This window comes from Macaca mulatta, chromosome 3 (assembly GCF_049350105.2).
Source record: "Macaca mulatta isolate MMU2019108-1 chromosome 3, T2T-MMU8v2.0, whole genome shotgun sequence".
Lineage (NCBI taxonomy): Eukaryota > Metazoa > Chordata > Mammalia > Primates > Cercopithecidae > Macaca > Macaca mulatta.
Genome location: NC_133408.1, coordinates 121,833,705 through 121,857,630, shown reverse-complemented (window position 1 = coordinate 121,857,630; position 23,926 = coordinate 121,833,705).

The following is a 23,926-nucleotide window of genomic DNA, read 5'->3' as shown; positions in this document are numbered from 1 at the left end:
GAGTGGCAGGCAAGCAAGCATTACTGCTGGAACTCTGCCTTCTGTCACATCAGTGGTGGAATCGGATTCCCATAGGAGCGTGAACCCTATTGTGAACTAAACATTTGAGGGATCTAGGTTGCATGCTCCTTATGAGAATCTAATGTCTAACTAGAAACTTTTTAGTTTATCCTGTTAACCACAGCTTTCCAGTACATCCCCAACTGTACCCAAGTGGGAAACATGTAAAACTGCCCTACATTGGTCCAAAGAAGTTTATTGACACAGTAAAGTTTGCTCAGCAATTCCCAGCAGCCAGCTTTGGAGTCTCAAAGTTTCAGACAGTCAGGCTCCATGACATTGGTAGCAATAAACTGAATAATAAAATTTTAAAAACCCGCTCCTGAGTTTTTGAACCAACATCTCCAGTGACAGGTAGGGCTCAGGGTTCTGAATTTTGTATGATAGTATTCTGAATCACACCCAGGATTGAAAATTTTGATTCAACAAGCTACTTAATAAGCTCGAAAATCACTAAGATTAAAAATAATCCTAAAACTCAAACATTTTAGCCAGGCGCGGTGGCTCACACCTGTAACCCCAGCACTTTGGGAGGCCCAAGCGGGTGGATCACCTGAGGTCGGGAGTTCAAGACCAGCCTGACCAACATGGAGAAACCCCATCTCTACTAAAAATACAAAATTAGCTGGGTACATGCATATAGTCCCAGCTACTCTGGAGGTTGAGGCAGGAGAATTGCTTGAACCCAGGAGGCAGAAGGTACAGTGAGCTGAGATTGTGCCACTGTACTCCAGCCTGGGCAACAAGAGTGAAACTCCATCTCAAAAAAAAAAAAAACAAAAAAACCTAAAACATTTTAGTTTGAACTTTGCCTGGATTTCTTTCCTTCATGCTCTAATTTATTTCCTTTATGCCCCCTGCCTCTATATTTTCCCACTGGAATCTAAGAACTGGAAGAAAACATGACAGATTTTATGTACTACCTTAACTTTATAGCATTTCCCCTGTACATTTATTTTATCACTGAATTTTCTACATGATCCTGTGGGGTTACAGACAGAAGCTGAGACTCAGAGGAATCCGATAATTGATCAGCTTCCACATTTAGTGGCAGAGCCAGGAACTCAAACACAGATATTTTTTCAGTGATTTTTACATTACATTTCTACTGAATCACATGAGTTTCACCTAATTTTGAAGTTTTAAAGGTTTTTTTCTCCTAGTCAACATTGAGAAAGACCTTGTCAATTTTTTTGGCGCAAAATAGAAGCCTCCAGGGCAGAATTCTGACCCAGAGACAAGATAACATGATTCTCATACATTTATTCATAAAAATATAAAATAGACATATCAAATGTGTTAAAAAATCATTCTGCCAACACATTTAATTTAGGTGGAAAATATTTGCTTTGCTGACTGGCTGATTAATCAAATCAAATAATTACAACATTAAAATAATTCGTCAGAAAAGGGTGGCAGCCCTCTAACAAAAATAACCTACTGCTTCTCATTAAATAACACATCAATACAACTCATTTTACCGAATTAGCTGAAATTTTCTGTTTATGTTAATTTATATTTCTTTGAGCCCTTAGGTTAGCAAGAATTTGTAATCATTTTCTTATAAACCTTGTATATTACTGATCTGCTAAGCCTGTGACTCCCAAATGAGGTTAAGTTTCCTTTGTATATGCAAACTATCATGGCACAAACCCTCGCTGACTTTCTGGCAGGGATTAGCCCCTTTCAGTTCATATCTTCACCCAATGATTTCCAGAAGTTTCCCAGGTAATTGCCTTAAAATTCCTCTTTTTTCCTATGTTCTGATTTCTCCTCTTGCTGCCCAGGCCATCTTTTCTGGGGCAGATGACCCCTGTGTCATCATCTCACTTCTTGGCCATTGTCTTTCCTGATACTACAAAAATAGTTTCAATTCCCCCAATTCCCACACACAACTGAGACAAAACCACACTGTTAAAAAGAGCTTACTGAAAGCTCAGAGACTAGAGGAACTTAACAGACTGCTGCTGGAAGTCTCTAAGAGACCATGAGTGTCCCTGCTGTTTCCTGGCAGGCCTCTGTGTGCTAGGGCTGTCAACTGCATTCTCACCAACAAGAAGAGTTATATATTTCTACAATCCAGAGTCTAGGCCTGCCTGACTGCCTCCTCTGTCAAAGATAAGGGGTGCTCTTTTATACCTAAGGCTCATCTTATTTCCTGTTCCAGGATGATTGACATTCGGAATATCCATTCTCTTCCAGGGAAAATATTAACCCAAAAATAAGGTGTAATCTCATCCCATGTCTGATACAAAGGGTCATGGACCATATTGTGCTTCATCCAACCTTAAATGAGAAAGGACTCCAACAGCCCAATGTAGGCAGTGCTGTGACAACCCAGTTCACTCTTTTTCACAGTATTTTCCATAGCATGAAGACAGTGATATTAATACAGATTTAGACACGAGAGAAAAAAATTACATACCCATGCACACATATATGCCTACACATTAAAACCCATCATACATCTAAGACTCTCACATGAGTAAAATGAGGCAGAGAAAACAACACAACACATTGAAACCAGGAAATACACACCAAGATCACAGGTAATAGTGATCTTGTCTTCTGGTACATGCCCACTAGACTCTGAAAAAATCAGGTTTTTGCTTTTGTTTTTCACTATAGACACAAATATGTATAGCAAGCTATTTAAATGTAAATCATAATTGATATGATTCTAGACCCCTAAACTGGTACTCAGCCTAATTATAAAAATGTCTTTAAAACCAAAATTGTATTTTTAAGTCCATATTTTAATGCCTCTATCTGCCTCAGTAAAAATTGATAAGATTTTACAATATCCTACAAGGTTTGAAATTAGTCTTTTCTCCAGAGAGATAATCCACTTATTTTAGGAACCTAAATTAGGTGTTCGCCACTTTAACATTTTTAGCACAGAACCCTAAGTTGAACATTCTCTAAACTTTGTTTCTTTAAGTAGTTCTGCACTTAAACCACTCGAACAAGATAGGCCTTAGAATCTGACAAATCCAGGTTTAAAATCTGGCTCTGTCATTTCCTAGAAATGGGAATTTAACAAATGTATTTACCCTAAGATTGCGTTGTCTTGGCTCTTGTTTTGTAAATTGAAATGGTGTGAAGATTAAATGAGATAGTGCATATAAAATAACTAGCTGAGTGCTAGCACACATCGTTATGAAGGTCTTTTTTCTTCCACTTCATATATTACATGACTGGTAGTATACCAGCCACCTTAGTAAGTACACTTTCCTTGAACACTAAGCAAAGGACTCTTCATTTCATTTCAGTAACAGTCAAAAACTTGCTCTTTTGTGTGCCAGGCTCTATTCTCTAAGTGCTTTCCATGTATCGCTCATTTAATTTTACCAGCACACTATGAAGCAGGCAGTATTATGATCCTTGTTTTGTGGATGACAACACAGGATGGGAAAGGTTCATCAACTTGCCAAGATCCAGTAAACTGGCAAGTTGGGAAGCTGAAATCCCAAATCAGTTGTCTGGATACAGAATCTGTGCTCTGATTTTACAAGCAAAGCTCATAAGATCTTGTCCAAAGATCTTCACATCTTTTGTTGAGCTTAATGCATTCTTGAAAAATAAAACTGGCTGGGCGCGGTGGCTCATGCCTGTAATCCCAGCACTTTGGGAGACTGAGGTGGGCAGATCACGGGGTCAGGAGATCGAGACCATCCTGGAAAACATGGTGAAACCCCGTCTCTACTAAAAATACAAAAAAATTAGCTGTGCGTGGTGGTGGGCACCTGTAGTCCCAGCGACTCAGGAGGCTGAGGCAAGAGAATGGCGTGAACCTGGGAGGCAGGGCTGGCAGTGAGCCAGGATCAAGCCACTGCCCTCTAGCCTGGGTGACAGAGCAAGACTCTGTCTCAAAAAAATTAAATTTAATTTAATTAAAAAAAAAAGAAAAAGAAAACTAGAAAAATCCTTGAATTTACTTTTCAAATATTTGCTTCATTTCAATATAAAAGGTATGATTTGGCTGCTGCTTGTTTGTGAGAACATGTCTAAAGAAATGGAGGTATAAGAAACCTGATATTTCACAGGGCTTATCTTCAGCCTTTATGTCTTTGGATAAGTGTAGGCAGTTCTGCTGTGGTCTAACACTATATCAAGCAAAGACGTTTAATAGTCCCCCCCACATGCCTATGATTTTGAGCAAAAATATACATGAAAGTAGCCCAGGAAGTTAAGCACAGCAAATGGCCAGAGAGAACTCTCATCTTTATTTTCTTACCTGTTCAAATTTTCATATATCTCATTTATTTATTCAACAAATATTTATTAGTTGCCTATGCTAGCACTGGAGTTGTCAGCATGTGAGGAAAGGTGTCTGCTCTGAGTGAATTCACATTCTAGTTTCAAGAAATGGACAATAATCTCTGTTGCTGTATTATATGCAGAAGTTTCAATTTTTTTTCCATAGTATATTGATCTCTCTACCCCATCTCTCTCCCCCATCTCTCTCATGGTACCAGGAATGCTGATTTTCTTCCTCCTCGTCATGCAAAAGCAGAAATCAAGTTTGAAGAAATTCCTGACCTATCAGCCAGATGAAGATTCTTAGATGTTCTTCCCAGAAACCAGATAAGTCTAAGCCTCAAGGGATTGAGAATGAGAGGGCTCAGTGGCTATTCAAATGAAAGAAGGTAGGGAGGAACTTGCAGTGGGAAGAAGGGTAAACCTTTGGTCACGAGACTATGTAGCATGAAAGAAAGATCATAGAGGCCACGTAAGCACTTGTAAAACCCCTAGAGGACATGGATGTACAACCCTATATTCCTGGCACACAGTAGGTGTGCAACAGTCATTAGCTATTATAATTATTATCCTCTTTATGGTTTTCAGTTTTAATCATGACCAGTCCTTTCAGCACTGGGAGTCCTGTGTCAAAAACCCTTCTCCATGGCTGGACCTAGACTGCCAACGATATGCCTCCTAGGCCTTTCAGTTGTCTCTCCCTGCCTCTCTTGACCACTACTGTCCTGCTGCTCACTCCTCCAGGCTTCCAGGACAACCTGCCAAGTCCTAATCAGTTTATGTCTCCTCTTGGGTTGGAGAAGGGCACACTTCATCCTACTGACCCACTTCTTTGTCCTACTGTCAAGCTCTGATCTCTTATTCTCATATGGATGATTTATGTTCATTTCTATACAAAAGTAGGTAGTTCATCTTCAGGTAAGAGTAAGAAGCCTCCCAAAACTAGATCTACTTATATCAATTCAACTTACAGTAGGCACAAACCCCACCAAAAGAGTAAGCATTCCTTGATACACAAGTCTGAACTATGTAATTAAAACCCAAAATAAAACCTGGCATTGTAAGTATTGCACTTACCCTCTGGGTCAATACTTGGGATTTTTTGCTGGATTGTGAAGGGGAGAACCATACAAAGCTCAGGAAGAAATGGTGTAATGATTTTTTTGTTGTTGTTGTTACCTAAGTGGGTTAAGCAGTGGATCTGGCAAGTGCTAACAGGGCCCATTGTTAAGAAGTAGGCACATAGAAGTTTCTGGAAAAGTCACTCAGAAAAGAAGAATGATAGTGTATTAGTCCATTTTCATACTGCTGATAAAGACATACCTGAGACTGGAAAGAAAAAGAAGTTTAATTGGACTTACAGTTCCACATGGCTGGGGAAGCCTCAGAATCATGGAGAGAGGCAAAAGGCACTTCTTACATGGTGGCAGCAAGAGCAAATGAGGAAGAGGCAAAAGCAGAAACTCCTGAAAAAAACAGCAGATCTCATGAGACTTACTCGCTACCATGAGAACAGTATGGGAAAAACCTCCCCCATGATTCAAATTATCTCCCATCGAGTCCCTCCCACAACACATGAGAATTATGGGAGTACAATTCAAGATAAGATTTGGGTGGGGACACAGTCAAGCCATATCAGATAGTGTATATCTAGAATAGATTTTGACAGAGCTCAAGAGTTGAGTTTTCCAATTTTCAATTATAGGACAGAGGGCAATTTAACTCTCATAAATTTCACTTTCTTTATCTTTAATAGGCATCGCACTTCACAGAGAAACTGTAAGGATTAAGTCAGATATAAAAGTGCCAAGAACATTGTTTTGCACTTATTGGATACTCAATTAATAGTATTTCCTGTCCTTTCCTTAGGAGAAGGGGCTCAGATGTAGTTAGATGCCAGTTAGACAATATCTAGGCCCTGGTTGACATTGTTTACATGGCTCCGGTGACTGTTAATTATTAATATACCTTGAAATCAGTTCATTCCATTCTACTTCAACAGCTTGATAGCTGTTTGAGTCAAAAAAGTTTTTTCTTAAAGATTAAAAAAGACAAAATATTCAAACTTGGTAAAATGGCTAATGTGTGAAAAATTGTTTCTGCTTCCTTGAGTCATTAAAGGGACAGTGTGTATCTCTTTATTTGTACTGGGAATTCTTCCAAATTGCATTAGCACTCAATCTCAATCACTCAGAAACTAATGCATGGCCCTGATATATTGTTATATGAGTTAATCATATAGCACTCTACCATAAGCCCAGCAATTGGTTCATCATTATTTAACTTCCATCATGGTCTTTAGTAGGTAATATGCTATATACAAACAAATTATTGTGGTCTTGACATAAAGTGCAAATTCCTTTTTCTACCAGTTTACAGAAAAATTGAGAGAAATATTTAAAGTGTAATGGCTCTTTGGATTTAAACTTAATGTATTTTGGGTTTAGAAAGAGTGCTTGTCAGGAAATCATTACTGTGCTGAAGTTTGACTCACACATCTATTTCTGTACTAATCTCCCATCAAGGAACAAAATAGTCTTATCTTTACAGTGCCAATCAGCCTAATCCATCAGCCACTATCATTTCCATTAATATCTTTATATAGAATTTTCTGTCACTGCCATAAGATAGAATCCAAAATTATTGTTGATATAACACCGCTTTATATCAACATGATTATTGCTGGAAAATTTGATTTTTAAGAAAAAACTTAAACATAAACATTTGGATAAGTGAAACTGTTTTATTTACATATTAAAGAATATGCATTTTAAAATAATTTTTGTGTCTCACTTTCTCAGTTTATCCTAAGCTTGAAAGAAACTTTAATAGTACCTTAAGTTAAACAAACTAACAGAAGGCAAGAAATATAAGACAAGAGATATTCCTTGTTCTTCCAAGTTATAAATCACCAAAAGGATGATTATTTAAACACCTGAAATCTTACATGCATAAATGACTGTGGACCTAAGAACTCTTCTCAGAGCCTGTGATTGAGCTTGCCACAGAAGTGGTATAGCAGGGTCAAAAATAGCAGTCAAACTGGAGCTTTGTCAACAGTAGCTCTCCCCTCTTGCATGCCAATAAGAAGTGAAAATGCAATATGACAGGAAGACTCATGTAAGAGATACCCAACAGGATGCTCACTGACCCAGAGTAATTAAATATGCAGCGTCCTGGATGGACAAAATACAGGATATAACTGAAGGGTACTTTGATGAGCTAATTAAATTATTCTTTCAAAAGTGCAAGGACCCAATTCTTCACACAACATCTGAGTGGTGTGGCTGGCCTATATGCTTATTTTACAAAAGAAAGTGCAAAACAAATGAACAGTTTGGACAAGCTGGTGGAAGATATCTTGCAGGATTGAGAGTACATTTTGAATGCCTGAAGTCTTATTCACTGTGTATTCATTGTGAACACTAGTGGTGTTTGTTCACACCTGGGATGCCCACTTCAAGGAGTAAGGTTTATATATGAAACTGTGCATTAACACGCAGAATGTAAGCATACCTCCACAGTAAAACAGACAGTCCTATTCACTGGGAGGAATAATATATTTGTGAATATAAGCCAATCATTTTTATTCTTCCTGTAAATTTTTGTCCATCTGAAACTTTTTATGTCTAAAGTTTATTACCTCAGAGAAAGGGACATTGTGGGAGGAGTGAGAGAGAACGGACTTCCTAAATACCTTTATAAACTCCTTTAGCATACCAAGATTCAGAACTCAGCTCATACACTGCCCAGAATGTAAAGAAGCTCTCTCTCACTCTCCTACGCCATAAAACTTGCTTCTGTCCGATAAAAACGAAATAATGACTTGAAGTGAGAGAGCAAGTTTGCTTTTTTTCTCTTTCTGGGAGTTTGAGGGAATTTAGAAAAAGAAGATAAGATGGGAAGAGATGAGAGAAAATGATAAATCATGTGTCCTCAGAGTGAGGAAAAGCTAAGGACAGTGGAAACCTCCTGTCCTGGCTTTCCCTGTGGGATTTAAGAGGGAGTTTGTCAAGCAGCAACAAATCAGATCACTGTAAGCCAGGTGGTACAGTATAGTTTGTCAGACAAAAGGAGACTTTGATATTTGGCTTTCCTGATCCACTCAGGGTTTGTGGGTAGCAGGGATGAGACCCAGATGTTCTTGCAGCTCCAGTGTAGAAGCAGTTGGCCACAGAGTTGAGAGTTCTGGGGATGCTGCAGAGCCCACCATGGTGAGGATGTAGTAGAATGCAGAGAATCTATAGCACCAGATAGAACTGAGGTGACGCTGAGTCAACAAGGGAGGGACAAATAGAGATCAGATACTGAGTCATGCTAGTCACAGATGTCAACTGCACATGTAAGCAGGACCAGCCCCTGACAGGGGGGCAGAAGGGATTGTACTGGAGCTGCAAGACGCCAGCGGACACCTTCCCTATGGACCTAAATTCTTTTGCTTCACCACGAGGTTGCATTGCAGCACACCCTCACACTCACCCAAGCACTGCTTGGAGGGGGTGGAAGAAATAAAAACCTACACCTATTTTTTTTTCTTAGTGAGTCTGAGCATATCCTAAATTAATGGTTTAAGTAACTTAAACTGACAGGATGATATTAGTCTGCTCAGGCTGCCATAGCAAAATACCATATACTAGCAGGCTTAAACAACAGACATTTATTTCTTGCAGTTCTGAAGGCTAGGAACTCCAACATCAAGGTGCCAGCTGGTTCGGTTCCTGGTGAGGGCTTGCTTTCTTGATTGCAGATGGCTGCCTTCTCACCATGTACTCACATGGTGGAACAGGGAAGCTCTAGTCTCTCGGCACCAGCCCTATGAGATTTGGGCTCCCCTCTTATGAGCTCATTTAACATTTTTCACTTCCTCATAACCCCTAACTCCAAATACACTCACATAGGGAATTAGAGTTGAACAAATACATTTTGCAGGGACACAATTCAGCTTATAGCAAGTGCTAAATGTTTGTTTTCTTCCTTCTACCCAGTGGACTGAAGTTTTGTCTCAGGGAAACAAAATGGATTATAGACAAAGCCACATTTTCTTTGAAAGAAAAGTAATATCTGATATATAAAGAGTTATGGCTGTGCCCTGTCTCTTTGTGATTGTACACAAACACAAACATAATAATGAAGCAACTAGCTATTTCCTTAAAATGGGACAGACCCTGGGGGCACTAGTGGCTGTGAACAGCCTTTGACCAACAAGCTTGAATCAATGCACTGGGCTTACAGAAGTCCATTTTCTGAATCTTTCCATGCTTTCAAAATAGTGGCCCTGCGTGCATTCTGTGTATTCTGTGTGTGTATTATGTATTTCTCAATAGATTTGATTGACTGGACAATTTTATCAAATGATTTGTTACTCTACAGAAGTGTTTTTCCATCCCAAATACTCATGTATTTTCTAGTTCAAAGTAAAAGAAAAAAACTGACAAAATTGCATGGGGCAATGTAATAATGAGCAGAAAAAAAAATAGATCCTGCTGTTTTAAACTAAATATACATAGACCACAACCTAATTCCAACTGTGATGTTCCCTTTAAGAAATGCTAGCTTCTCCAAATCATTTTGGCAAAGCTGATCTATAAATAAATCACTGGTCTCTGCAGTGGGGATAAGCAAAACCAAGGGCATTCTCTGCATGGCTTTGTTTCTTCCTCATGACATCGTGGGTAAGAGAAAAGAAACGTTTATGGGTATCATGGAAAAATGAGGAGTCCATAAGGAGTCATAAATCCAGATGATTGTAATTCATCCAGGTGGAAAATTTAGAGATTCTGTTAAAAATACAATCTCTTCATATTATTTGCTGCATTGGTGAGAAATGGGATTCAAAAGCTCTGTCTTCACAAGCTTAGTAATATTGAAAGATTTTTCCCTTCAAATCTATTTCAGGCATCATGTGTGTCTCCTAACAGAAGTCCCCGAGTCCTCGAAGGAGGCTCCATATTATAGTGGGGAAGGGGCGTTTTAATGAGAACCAAGCAATTTATGCTCAAAGCCATCTTTCTACTATTGATAATTCACTTTGTTATGCCTCCTTAATTGTAAAGTGTCCCATCAAACTCAACAGGTTACTCTGAGGCTCTAAATAGGCTTTCCAAAGATTTTTAATGAAAGAAACATATAAACTGGAATAAAAATATTTAGGTTTTTTTCTACCTGCATATCAACAACCTCCAAAAAGGATCATTACCTTCAGTACTTCCTACATTTTTACATCAAAACATATAAGTCACTTCAAAGATGTGAAAAAATGTGAGCAGATAAGATTAGCCTGGAAATAAAAAAAGAGAAAAAGGAATTATTCACCAAGAAGCAATGACACTATTAGGATGCCCTCTTGTGCCTACCACTGTGTCTAAAGTACTCTAAGAAGCCTGACTGTAGTTAGCAGTCTTATTTAGTTGGGTTTTATTTGGCTCAGTCAAATTGCCATTTTGGTAGACTTATTGCTCAACAGCTGCTCATCTAATCAAGAAAAAGCCAAAACTCAATGAAGAGTCATTTCCTTGCTTCTTTTCATTCCTGTGCAAGTGACAATTGAATTACATTTTCAAAATATTTCGTATGCATGAAAATTTAGAACATGCAATAAAGCCAGCTGCAGAAGACTGAAAGTCAGCTCAAAGCCATATCAAGATGCAAGAGATTTATTTTGCTTAGAATGGTCACCTGTGGCAACAGCATCTATTTAATTATGTGTCCCTCATTGCTTTTTCTGTAAGTAAATGATGTGATATTCTGAGTAAAGCCACTGAATTTCTCCTAGGATTAGTGTCACCTGCAAATACTGCCACTCTATTAATTTAGACAGGCTCAAAATAACCTCCTTCCCACACAAGCAGTGGCTATACTAGCCTAGGTAACAATAGAATTGTGCTTACTTCAAGCTAAGTTCTGCCAAAGATCACAATGGGGAAAGTGTTTCCTTATCTGGAGTCCCTATGATAGATGATATGCATATGTCAGCATTGTGCAACTCCAGGGGGGCACCAGTCATACGGATATCATGCTATTTATGTAGTGGTCCTACAATTGTGCATTTTTATAGGAAGAGGGGATATAGCTTCCACCAGACTTCTAAAAATGTTCCCAACCCCCAAAAGTCAAAGACATTCATTAGATTTCAAAAAATAGAATGGAAAGCAACTTATCTTTATATCTGACTTCTCTTTTTCTTCATTATGCAAAAGGAGCAGCCCTGCAAAGTGGCTTTCTTGCATTTAGGTTAAAAGCTTCGATTTATACTTAATTGCTTATTATTCAACGGCAAATTATCCATGTACTGTATTTGTCAGTTTTCCCTGCCTATTTTATTTCTGGCTGTCTTCACTGACAGGTTACAAGCTTGTCCACCAGAAAGTATACATAAGGCCAATGAGGTAAATATATTACTTGTTAATTCTGCTGAAAAACTGAGTGAAGAAGATATATTAATATAATCTACTGATTTTCAACAGGAAACTGTTCTATTATTTGACATTTCTAATTCTTCTTGTTATTCACTTATCTTTTACCACTGACAATTGGAAGGCAACCTTGCCTAAAAGACAGTTATTTATTACACCATACAAAGCATGTGCTTTTTTTCTTGATTATTTAGCAGTGTGGTCTTTCAGAATCATTTAGAAAAGAAAACACCTTAGCTGTCAAATGTACATAAATGGTTGACTAATTATTTCCCATGAAACTAGGCATTAAAATGGAGGCGAGACATAAGATATCAAGCATTCTGTGTAAAGATCAAATAACCCATACTCATTTTACAGTAACTCATCTTCCCAACAAGTACTAAGTAGCTTCTTGCCTGCATTCTGATACTAAGGAAACAGAGAACTTGCTCACTCACACTAAATAAATGCAGCCCAAAATTTGCTCACAGTGCCAGTCTCTGCTGCAGCAATTCAAAGGAGAATCTTGCTGTTCAGGCAGAAGAAATTCAATCACCTTGTGGAGATAATGAAAAAGCTTCATACTTTTAATCAGATATTGATTGATTACCATAATATTCTCCCATAGCAATAGCTGCAGGCATAAGAAACAGGGAAAGAATGGAAGAGATTTTCAGGAGAATACACAATAAATAAGTATTTGAGACTTAGACACTGCAAAGCAACAGCAATTGATACTCTAAAAATTTGGTTTCATTATTGCAGCCCATAATAAAGTCTGTTCTTATTGATAATTGGTTTGCTGGGAGAGTATGAACATTTGTAGACAGTTCTCCAGTGTTGTTAATTATCCTTTTCTACCGGATTTCCTGCCAGCTATCCCAAACAGTTAGTGCTATGAGTGGCTCAAGCAATAAAGTCCTAAAACTACAGGTTCTATATATTCCAGTCTATGTTTCATATAATTGTGTTGCTGTTCTTTAAATGGAATCTATATTTCTTGTTTTGTAGAACATGAAGCACAATGTATATAGACTTGTCATAGAGAATTTTGATAAAGAAAAAAAACAGGAATGGTCTTTCTTGTCTCAGTAACATGCATCTTTGCTGGTTGATGAGGCTTCTCTCTCTGTCTCTGAGTAAGGACAAGTGAGCCAGCACAGTTATATTCATAATAAGCAAACAATTTCATTTTTCAAACATTTATAGAGCTCCCACCCTCTGCATAGCACTGTTTCAGGTACTAAAAGACATAATACTGCATTACTGTCCTAAAAATGATTACCCCAAGCCAAAAAAGAAGAAAACATTTTAAAATACAGACATAGAAAAATGAATTCTAAGGGATTAATTTTACAAATACACACAAAGCATGAATCTGTTAAGAGATTTTGAATTTGTATAAAAATAAAGGGTAGCAGGACTAGTGCAAAAGGGAGGATGACTGACAAGCTAAAATCTGTGTCCTTATAGGAAAAAAATATTACACTAGTCATAGGGGTATAAGCAAGCAGCTTCTATTTACACCATGCTTAAGTTAAAGTCATAAAGTATTGCTACAGTTCAATCCAGAGTCTCTCTCTTAACAGCCTGATGTGTCTAAGGATAAAGGTTATGTGCAGGGTTAAAATTTAGTAACATCTAAATGGAAAAAACGATTACATTATGGGAGAAGGTTTTCCCAAAAGTATATGAATACTACAACTCTGGAATAGCTAGGACTTTATCATAGTGCCAGCATTATTCTCAACTTTGAAGGTCTCCCTCCTTTCATTGCTGAAAGATATTTTACTCTATCTCTGGATTACCTTCAGTGCTCTACTGAGAAGATACACATTGTAATAGTTTTTAAAAATAGATGTTAGTCTGGAGATTATTAAAGTTTTAGATTCACGGGTTACTCAGTTACTCATTTGTTCCTATAAATGTTTTAGAATCTGGATGTCACTGTAAGATGCTCAACAGGCTCTCCTTGCAGACTAGGAAGATGGGGATCAACCTGGTGGTACAAGATGTAGCCTGTGTAATGTGGCTTGAGGGCTTTACCCTATCCTGATTATCTCCTCACTAATGTCACATGCAGGTCACCACCGTTAAAGACAATCTTTCCCTTAAGGAAATCTCATAAACTAGAACATAGATATTTTTATAAGAAGTAAGTGTAGGGCATGACATTGCAAATGGCAGAATAGGGAGCCCCAGACTTTCTTGCCTCAATGGACATAATGATTCAACAATAAGACATGAAGTAATTTCTTTTGTGAGAAACCAGAAAACACTAAAAAGATTCCTGCACCCCAAACAAGAGCAACAGCAGCCACATCAAAGCCAATGGGAAAATTTGGGGCACCTTCTCACCATCATCCCTCCCCTGCCAAATTACCGTACAAATTAGGAGGAAAATCTCAGTTTCTGGATTCTCTTGGGGAGAAGAAAAGAAGATTAGAGTGTTTATTCAGCATTTAGACTTTGTGGGACAGGGGAACATCTCAAGGGACAGGCTTCTGTCTCAACAGTCTTGAAGCACTGACAGGGCCCACCATACTCTAGATCTTTGGGGGTTGCTAAGAGTAAAAAGGAACTAGACAAATGTTTCTGTTCCAGAAGACCCATACCATAGAAGACAGATGCCAGAGGGAACAAGAGATTATAAGCTCCTGAAAAAATGTAAAACCTTACATTAGGAATGTACACTCACAGGTTCAGAAAAGAGGTATCCACAGAAAAAGTTGAGATCAGTCTCATATAAGCAGAAAGTAGAATGGTGGTTACTAGAGGTTGGGGAAGGGAAAAATGGAGAATTGCTATTCAATGAGTATAAAGTTGGTGGTTACTAGGGGTTGGAGAAAGAAAAACAGAGAGTTGCTATTCAACGAGTATAAAGATGATGGTTACTAGGGGTTGGAGAAGGAATAATTGAGAGTTGCTATTCAATGAGTATAAAAATTCAGTCATGCAAGATTGAAATGAGAACCTCATGGTGAGAAAGTTCCAGAAATTTGCTATACAACATTGTATTTATAGTTAATAATACTGTACTATGCACTGAAAAATTTTGTTAAGAGGGCCAATCTGATCTAGGTCTGATCCCTAGACCTTTATGGCAGTGAGGACCGAGCAGGGAATTTGGAGATAAGTAGAGCCAGTCCAGGTCTTGGCTCTGGCACTTTCGAACTGTATAACAAACTGTACAATTTACTGTGCAAACTGTAAACTTAAAGTAAATAATTTAACTTATTTAACTCATTTTGTAAATGGACATCTTGCAACAGAAGATCTCCATTTATGAAATGAGTTAACAACTGTACACAGAACTTCATGTGAGTTTATATAAGTTAAATACCAAAGTTTTAGAGTTGGAAATAATCTCAGAATCATCTCATCCAATGGCTCTCAAATATTTCTTTGCTTTCTATTCCCTAAAAGAACTTTAAAAAAATTGTACTACTTCATTCATATGAAGTCGTCATCTAACGTTTTTCCAATTGAACTAAAGGCTGTCGTTAGATAGTTGCAAAGATATACTTTGTCATAGTGAGAATATTGACATTTAAAAATGAAATATTAAATTGTATTTCTATATATATCCAAAGAAATTTAAATGCTACATCATTTTAATACCTATCATCATCATCTATTTTTTCTTTGAGGTGGAGTCTCACTCTGTTGCCCAGGCTGGAGTGCAATGGCGCAATCTTGGCTCACTGCAACTTCTGTTGCCTGAATTCAAGCAATTCTCCTGCCTCAGCCTCCTGAGTAGCTAGGATTACAGGCGCCTGCCACCATGCCTGGCTAATTGTTGTATTTTCAGTAGAGATAGGGTTTCACGATGTTGGCCAGGCTGGTCTTGAACTCCTGATCTCAGACAATCCACCTGCCTGGGTCTCCCAAAGTGCTAGGATTACAGTCATGTGCCACTGCGCCCGTCTGCCCCAATTTCTTAATTTGTAAGGTTTAAACCTCCAGAAAGATTTTTAAAAATAGTACAATTAGCGTCTTAAATATAGCAGTTGTTAAAATTTTGCTGGACTTGCTTTTTGCTTTCTTCTTTTGTATGCATATATGCCTGGGCATGGTGGGGGACACCTGTAGTCCCAGATACTCGGGAGGATGAGGCAGAGGCAATTGCTTGAAACCTGGAGGCGGAGGTTTATAGTGAGCCAAAATCGCGACACTGCACTCCACCCTGGGTGACACAGACTCCATCTCAAAAAAATAAATAAAAATAAATAAGATAAACTAAAATAAGATAATAAATACAAGAAATTGGGGCAAAAAATTAAAAATACTTGAGCAAGCTTTTCATTAAGTTGGGAAACTTTCTGTATTTTTTCCTTAATTTGTGTTTCTTTTTCATTTTGCTGCAATAATTTGTCTTAAAGTAGTAAAGTTTTCTAATTGAAAATGTTTAATTGATCACTTGTCACATTTCCTTCCAAAATGTGTTTGTAAACTGAAATAAATTTTTTATGTGACCAAAAGAAAAAAAATCTAAATAGTATAATATTCTACCAGACTGAGTTATCACTAAAACGATCATTAGGATATAATTGACCAAAACAAAATAAAATTGATCAAAACAAATTTTCTAGAAATAAATTAAGATAAAGTTTTCCCCCATGTAGCTTATATGGCTATGAATATCGTTTATTGCTAGAATAATACACAATTCAGCATCAGCTATTTCTATTTTTGTTCTTCTAAATAAGTTAAGAAAATTTAACATTTATTAATAGATGTTCAATTTAGTGAATTAAATGCTAGAAATCACAAAATTGCCTGCTCTCCAGAAACAAATTAACCCCATCTTCCTTCAGTTTTAACAATAAAAGAGAATTAGAAGCCATCTGACTTCTTTTATTATTATTATTATTATTATTATTTTGAGACACAGTTTGTTGCCCAGGATAGAGTGCAGTGGCGCGATCTCAGCTCACTGCAACCTCCCCATCCCGGTTCCAGGGATTCTTGTGTCTCAGCCTCCCAAGTAACTGGGATTAAAGGCTTGCACCATCACACACAACTAATTTTTGTATTATTAGTAGAGATGGGGGTTTCACCATGTTGGCCAGGCTGTTCTCAAACTCCTGACCTCAAGTGATCCGCCTGCCTTAGCCTCCCAAAGTGTTGGGATTACAGGCATGAGCGACCACACCCAGCCCCACCTGACTTTTAAAAGGATCCTGTTAGTCATTTGAGTCATTCGTTTTCTTAATTTCTGGGAAGAGTACTAAGAAGACTTTTCCAAGACTTATGAAATGACAATTATACATGATATTTTATATATATATATAAATATTTATATATATATTTATATATTTATAAAATATATATATTTTATATATATATATAAAAAACATGTAAAATTTAAAGGCAATCTTTTCTTCATGATCAAGCCAGTTAGCCAAATCAGACTTACATCCATGTAGAAAGTCTGACTTTCATATATGCTTTAAAGAATATTATAAAATCTAAGAAATAAATTATGAAAGTATTTCTTTTGGTTACTATTACTGTGTGTCAAACCACCTCAAAACTCAATGGCTTAAACCAACAATTTATTATTTTTCATGATTCTGTGCATTGATTAGGTGGTTCTTTTGCCTCACATGAGACACAGGGATAGCTGCAATGTCCAAAATGGCTTCGCCCACAGGACTAGAAAGCGGTGTTGACCACAGGCTAGGGGTTCAGATTGACTGTTGACCAGGGGACTCTGTTCTTTATGTGGGCCTCTCCACATGTTCGCTCAGGTTTCTCATGGCAATACTGTTCCCAGAAGGAACATCCATAAAGACAAGTCCAGTGTGTAAGCACTTATTAAGCTTCTTCTTGCATCATGTACACTAATGTTTCATGGGTTAAAACAAGTCACCCAAAAGTAAACACCATAAACAGACACACACACACCCCCAACACAAAACAAAAACACTAGAACTAGTGGCCAAGCCTAGTGTTAGTATAAAAGGGGCCTATACAATGGTGAGAATACCGGGAAGCATGGTTTACGAGAGACCGCTAAGGAAACATCAGACCACAGTATTTTTTATGAGAGACAAACAAGTTTAAACTGATGTAGAAATAATATCCTTGACGGGGCATGGTGGCTCAGGCCTGTAATCCCAGCACATTGAGAGGCTGAGGCAGAGGGATCACCTGAGCTCCAGAAGTTCAAGACCAGCCTGGGCATAGCAAAACCCTGACTCTACAAAAAATACAAAAATTAGCCTGGCATGGTGGTGATCCTGTTGTCCTAGCTACTCGGAGGGGAAGCTAAGGCAGGAGGATTGTTTGAGCCCAGGAAATTGAGGTTGCAGTGAGCCATGATGGCATCATTGCACGCCAGCCTGGGTGACTGTAAGACTGTCTCAAAGAAAAAAAAAAGAAGAAGAATATGCTTTCAACACTTCTAATATTTCACTCTTCTCTTCTTGCTTTCATGGTGTCTGAAGAGAACTTCAATGTAATTCTTATTTTTGCTTCTCTATAGGTAATGTATCCCATACTCCTCTCCACCAGGCTTCTGTCAAGATTTTCTCTTTGTCATTGACTTTCTGCAGTTTGAATGTAATATGCCTAGATGTAGATTTTTTTTTTTTTTTTTTTTGTCATTTATCCTGCTTGGTGTTCTTTGAGAATTCTCTATCTGTGGTTTTTGTGTCTGTCATTAATTTTGAAAAATTCTCAGCCATTATTACTTCAAGTAATTTTTCTGCTCCTTTCTTGCTTTCTTTTCCTTCTGGTATTCTCATTATGTGTATGTGACAGCTTTTATGATTTTCCCACAGTACTTGGATATTCTATTCCATCTTTTTTATCCTTTTTCCTCTTTGCATTTCAGCTTGGACATTTACATTAACATTTCATCATATTCCCTGATTCTAGTTTTATGGCAGTATAAATGACAGATAAAAATTACATACATTTAAAGATATACAACATGATTTAATATACATTGTGAAATAATTACATCAAGATTCTTAGCACATTAATCATCTCACATTTTTACCATTTGTGTGTATGTGGTAAGATCTATAGTCTTAGCAAACTCGAAGTAACGATAGAACATTATTAGCTATAATCACCACGCTGTACATTAGAGGCACAGAACTTGTTCATCTTATGACGAAAAGTTTTTACCCTTTGACTAACATCTTCTCATTCCCTCACCCCTGGCATCACCCTTCTTCTCTGCTTCTGCAAACAAACTGATTCTTTCCCCAGCCGTTATCCAGTCTATTGATGAACTCAAAGCATCTTTCATTTCTATCACAGTGTTTTTTATTTCTAACCTTTCCCTTTAAACCTTAGAGATTCTATCTCTGCTTATTTTACCTGTCTGTTCTTGCACGTTGTTCACTCTTTCCATTAGAAACTTTAACACATTAATCATAGCTATATTACATTTCCAGTCTGAAAATTCCAACATCTCTGTAATATCTCAGTCAAGTTCTGATTTTTGCTGTCTCTTCCAACTGTGCTTTTTAAAGGTATATCTTACAATTTTTTTGTTTAATACCAGACATGATTTATCATGGATAGAAAACTGAAATAGGCTTTTAGTATGAGATTTTATGTGTATCTGGCTTGGAGTTAGTTATGTTTGTTTGCTGTCGCTATGATGTCAGAGGCTACAATCTCTAGTATTTTTGTTTTTGTCTCCCATCAACTTTGTGTATCTCTGGAGACTTATTAAATTGGGTGTTAGGTTTGCAATTCTTTAGCTGTAATCCCCTGTCACCATAGAGGAGCCCCGATAATATGGTGGTAAACTGTTGAGGAAGGGATGCGTTCTATGATTAGGTCTTATCTTTCAAGGAAATTGAGTTGGACATTTCCCTTCCCCTAGGTTAGTTAGGCTTTGGTAAAACACTAGTCTGCTATACTCTAGTAAAATAGTTTCACTTGACAGCAGGCCTCTTTAAGGAGAATTGGGAGTTCTGGGTATATTTCAAAATAGCTACTGTTCCCCTTTTGGATCTTCACTAAGAGAACCTGGTAGGGCTCCTGGAGACAAAATTCATTAAGACTGGGCCTTCTTGGAGTTTTTTCAACTTTCAGCTAATTCACACTGAGCCTCTAGCCATTCATCAATTACTAAAGTGTACCTACCAATTCTGGCTTAAGCTGAGAGCTTCTTCTCCTAGACTTCTGCTCCAAGTAAGATGTAATTCTCTGCACCTACCTGTCTGTCTGTCCAGTTTTAGGGGCAGCAGTTTGCTTTGGACCTCAATTCTCTGATAGATCTAAAAAGAGCAATTGGTTCTTATTTCGTTCAAGTGTTTTCTTGTAAGAATTTCTAAGCTCTTGGCCAGGCGCAGTGGCTCACGCCTGTAATCCCAATACTTTGGGAGGCTGAGGCGGGTGGATCACGAGGTCAGGAGATCGAGACCATCCTGGCTAACAGGGTGAAACTCCGTCTCTACTAAAAATACAAAAAATTAGCCAGGTGTGGTGGCGGGCACCTGTAGTCCCAGCTACTCAGGAGGCTGAGGCAGGAGAATGGCATGAACCTGGGAGGCGGAGCTTGCAGTGAGCCGAGATTGCACCACTGCACTCCAGCCTGGGAGACACAGTGAGACTCAGTCTCAAAAAAAAAAAAAAAAAAAAAAAAAAGAAAGAAAAGTTTCTAAGCTCTTTATATGTTGGCTGGGAAACAGTCTTTGAAATAATATCTTTAATTTTTCATTTCATTACAGTGCAAATGTTGGGTACCTAAGTTATTATGAAGCAAAATGTGTGATAAAGAGCATGATTTTCCTTTAGTAAATACATATGCATGAGTTCCATTTTTGAAAATAATTCTGAAGTCACTCAATTTTTTAGATACTAATGATCAAATATTACCTATATATTTATTCAAAAAGCAAGACAGTAGAAACTAAACAGTTCTACAAGTATTTTATGTTAAGAGGAAGTAGAAATTATGAAACATTTTTATAAGGCAATTTACGAGGATTGACTATAATTGCCATAAATATTTTATGACATATTTTGATAAAATAGGCTTTAAGTACCTTATTGAATAACTCATACTATGGGTATAGGAAATCTCTACAACTTGTATCTGTGGTTTTATCCAATGTAATTTGAAAACTCTGATAAGCCATTAAGCATTGCAATTACAATTAAAGGAGTAACATCATTAACCTATACCACTTTAGTTATTTGTGTTAGTCCATCTGTGTTGCTATAAAGGAATACATGAGACTGGGTAATCTGTAAAGAACAGAGGTTCATTTGGCTCATGGTTCTACAGGCTGCACATGAAGCACAGTGCTAGCATCTGCTTCTGGTGAGGGCCTCAGGAAACTTACAATCACAGCAAAAGGTAAAGGAGAGCCAACATGTCAAATGGCAAGAGAGGGAGCAAGAGAGAGAGGAAGGAAGTGCTAGGCTCTTTTTTTTTTTTTTTTTTTTAAATGAGATTGCTTTTTTTTAAATTATACTTTAAGTTCTAGGGTACATGTATACAACATGCAGGTTTGTTATATGCATACATGTGCCATGTTGGTGTGCTGCACCCATTAACTTGTCATTTACATTAGGTATATCTCCTAATGCTATCCCTCCCCCTTCCCCCCACCCCATGACAGGCCCTGGTGTGTGATGTTCCCCTTCCTGTGTCCAGATGTTCTCACTGTTCAATTCCCACCTATGAGTGAGAACATGCGGTGTTTCGTTTTCTGTCCTTACCATAGTTTGCTCAGAATGATGGTTTCCAGCTTCATCCATGTCCCTACAAAGGACATGAACTCATCCTTTCTCATGCCTGCATAGTATTCCATGGTGTATATGTGCCACATTTTCTTAATCCAGTCTATCATTGATGGGCATTTGGGTTGGTTCCAAGTCTTTGCTATTGTGAATAGTACTGCAATAAACATATGTGTGCATGTGCCTTTATAGCAGCAGGATTTATAATCCTTTGGGTATATACCCAGTACTGTTGGTGGGACTGTAAACTAGTTCAACCATTGGAGAAGACAGTGTGGTGATTCCTCAAGGATCTAGAACTAGAAATACCATTTGACCCAGGAAGTGCTAGGCTCTTAAACAACCAGATCTCATGTGAACTCAGAGTGAGAACAGCACTAAGCCATTCATGAGGGATCCACTCCCTTGACCCAAACACCTCCCACGAGCCCTCCTCCAATACTGGAGGTTGCATTTCAACATGAGATTTGGAGGGGACAAAACATCCAAACTAGAAGAAGTTGCTTTTCTTTCCAGCTAATGAAGCAAGAGATAAGCATAAAAGCTGAAATAAAACTGTTCACATTTAAATACATGCAAAAATTCATTTCTAGAATTCAATGTATCTTACCATGCTCTCCTTTATTTATTCTTACTAGACATTGCCTAAAGTACTGCATTCTCTCACAGTGGTCAAGGGGTGGTAGAGGTAAGGTAATTAAACAAGTTTTCCATTACCCTCTCAGCCCAAATGCTACAATATATTTGATTTTGAAACCTCCTAACGAGGATCAAAATACCCCAACTCTAATGTTAATCTTCAGTATTATCAGAAAACTGTAAGGCTAGCAAAACCGAGATGCTCTATGACAGGTTTATAAGTCATTAAATGAGGTTTCCAAAACAATAAAAATATTTCAATATAACCTTTTTTTTTTTTTTAAAGGCCCTGGGTTTCCTGGATGACCAGGACAACACACAATAGTAAGATTTAGGATAGAAGTAGAGTATGCTTTTTTGTTTGTTTGTTTGTTTTTTTGTTTTTTAAATATAGAGAGAAATCTAATTGTGATAGGAAGTAGAAAGGTACAATCTACATGAAGCTGGGAAAGTATACAAATAGAAGTTGAAGACAAGAAAATGTGTTTCTTTAAAACGACACAGCCCACATATACCTTAGAAAGTCTTTGTATACCTGCAGAATTATGCATACATCAATTTGATAACCACTAGTCCAGTCCAACTTTCACATTTTAAAAATGAAGAACCACAAGCCATGGAAATTAAATGACGTGTCCAGCACTACACAATTGCTTTGTGGCAGAATTGGGACTAGAACTTAGGTTTCCTATTTCCTAAGCCGTTCTTTCCAACACACTATGTTATTCTCATGTTATATATGAGTCATATACAACTTTAAAATCCAGTCTAAAGAGGTTGAGAGTCCTGAGGAGGATGACTCTGTGATCTTGGTCAGACTCAGGCTTAGGTAAAACTCCATTTACATGTAGATTCTTCATTCCATAGATTTAAAAAAATTATGTATTTAACATGTTGCTAAAATACCCAATACTTTCGGAATGAGAAACACATTAAAAGTTGTTAATGATTTATATTTCAATGTGAATAAAGCCTGTTTCAATATGGGAAATAAAAGGGAAGAGCAAGCCTCCCTTTATCAGTGATAGTCCGATCAGTAGAGCAGAACCACTATACCAGATAGAGAATAAGAGATTTATATATAAAATGTATCTATTTTATATATAAAATAGATCTGAAGAAACTGTGGGGTCAATCACTACCATCCCTGCTGCTATAATTGGGTTACCCTTATCCAGGGCATGAAGTACATGAAGGGAAATGTGAAAACCTAAACAAACTTTAGGCTCTGTTCATAAGAAGGAATGGGGAGAGGGGAATAATTGTTACCATTAATTGCAAAAGCCAGGCTTTTGAGACAGAAAAGATGTTGTGGATCCCAGCAGCTTGGCTTTTCATATTACATGCAGAGCTCGGAGGCCTAAGAACATAGTGTCTCTGTGGTGATTACTGAGGCAGTAGAAGGCTTCATAACTTTGGCTGTTTCTCACTCAAGAAGTATGGAGTGCCTGATTAGATGGGGGAGGGGAATTCAAAAGTTGTGAATAAGGTTTAAGATGTGGGTTTCAGAATTCTATCATCCATCTACTTATCCTCCCCTCTGGAATGGACTCCAATGGGGAGGCAATGAGAATACCTAGGTAAGTTTTAGTAAAGTAACAGGGGAAAAGCACTGCTGGGAGATTGCAAACTCAAGGAGAAGCCTCTTTACTAACATGAATCCTGAGTAGTTTTATGATTTAAAAAAATGTGATCAGGTAATCCCAGCACTTTGGGAGGTCGAGGCAGGCGGATCATGAGGTCAGGAGATCGAGACCATCCTGGCTAATATGGTGAAACCCCGTTTCGACTAAAAATGCAAAGAATTAGCTGGGTGTGGTGGCGGACACCTGTAGCCCCAGCTACTCAGGAGGCTG